This window comes from Euphorbia lathyris, chromosome 3 (genome assembly GCF_963576675.1).
Source record: "Euphorbia lathyris chromosome 3, ddEupLath1.1, whole genome shotgun sequence".
Lineage (NCBI taxonomy): Eukaryota > Viridiplantae > Streptophyta > Magnoliopsida > Malpighiales > Euphorbiaceae > Euphorbia > Euphorbia lathyris.
This window is the reverse complement of record NC_088912.1, coordinates 26,145,065-26,146,261: the sequence shown is the minus strand read 5'-3', so window position 1 is coordinate 26,146,261 and position 1,197 is coordinate 26,145,065. Positions and strand designations below refer to the sequence as shown.

Below are 1,197 nucleotides of genomic sequence, written 5' to 3'. Positions count from 1 at the left end.
TTTTGTTTTAACGTATCTTCTTTGGGTTTTGGTAAATCATTTCCAGGTAAAGTTGAATTTCCGGGCATTTCCGGACCTAAGTAGTTTTTCCCCGAACGAAGAGTGATAGCCTTAACATGCTCTTTCGGATTTTCTTCCGTTTGGCTGGGAAGACTTCCCTCTTTGCGGGATGGAATTGATTTAGCAAGTTGTCCAATTTGAACCTCCAAATTATGGATGCTAGATGATTGGTTTTTGATAAGCTGATCGAATTTACTTTCGATCCGTTTAAAACCATCGTCTTGATTACTTACCTTTCCATTCATAGCATCTATAAATTTGTCGATTTTTGAAGATAAAGTGCTAATCGTATCCTTGTTTGATTTTGATAATTATTTACACGATATTGATTAGCATTTGCATTATTATTATTATTACCATCTTTCCAGTTAAAGTTAGGATGATTTCTCCATCCAGGATTATAAGTACTAGAATAAGGATTAGTAGTTTGGTTTTGTCCTTGGACAAAATTTACCTGTTCTATCTCATTCATAGCTTCGTAATCAATGTCTCTCTGGATCGGATCATTAGGATCGCATGGTGCCATAAACTTATCAATTTTGTGCGATAAGGCAGAAAATTGGGCTTGTAACATTGCTACAGGATCAAGATTCATTATACCTTTAACCGGTGATGTACCTGAGGATGATGGTTTCGGCATTGGTATATGTCCACGCTCTGCGGGCCACATACTGCTGTTGATTGCCATTTCCTCCAAAAGTTCTCTTGCTTGGGCGGATGTCTTTTTCATAAATAACCCTCCAGACATAGCATCTAATGAACCTCTAGTGGTAGGATTTAATCCATTATAGAATGTCTGCATTAAAAGTGCATCTGGCAATTGGTGGTGTGGGCATAAACGTTGAAGTTCTTTAAAACGTTCCCAAGCTTCATAAAGAGTTTCATTATCATTTTGGGTAAAAGATGTCAACTCTTTGATGACTCTTGCGGTTTTTGCTAAGGGAAAATATTTTTGTAAAAATGCTTGGGCTAATTGGTCCCAAGTTTCAAATGTTGCAGCAGGCATAGAAGTTAACCAAATTTTTGCCTTATCCTTCAAAGTGAAAGGAAAGAGGCGAAGTTTGATTGCTTCGGCTGTTACATCAGTAATTTTAAAAGTGTCACAAATTTCTAAGAAATTTGTCAAATGTGCATTAG

General features: G+C 36.8%; 1 non-coding gene across 1 annotated transcript; it reads left to right on the top strand.

Moving 5' to 3' along the window:
- Nucleotides 1-878: 878 nt before the first annotated feature.
- On the top strand, nucleotides 879-985 carry LOC136225132 (small nucleolar RNA R71). The gene has a single exon (XR_010686865.1). It is a non-coding gene; the product is annotated as a small nucleolar RNA R71 (small nucleolar RNA).
- Nucleotides 986-1,197: the final 212 nt, after the last annotated feature.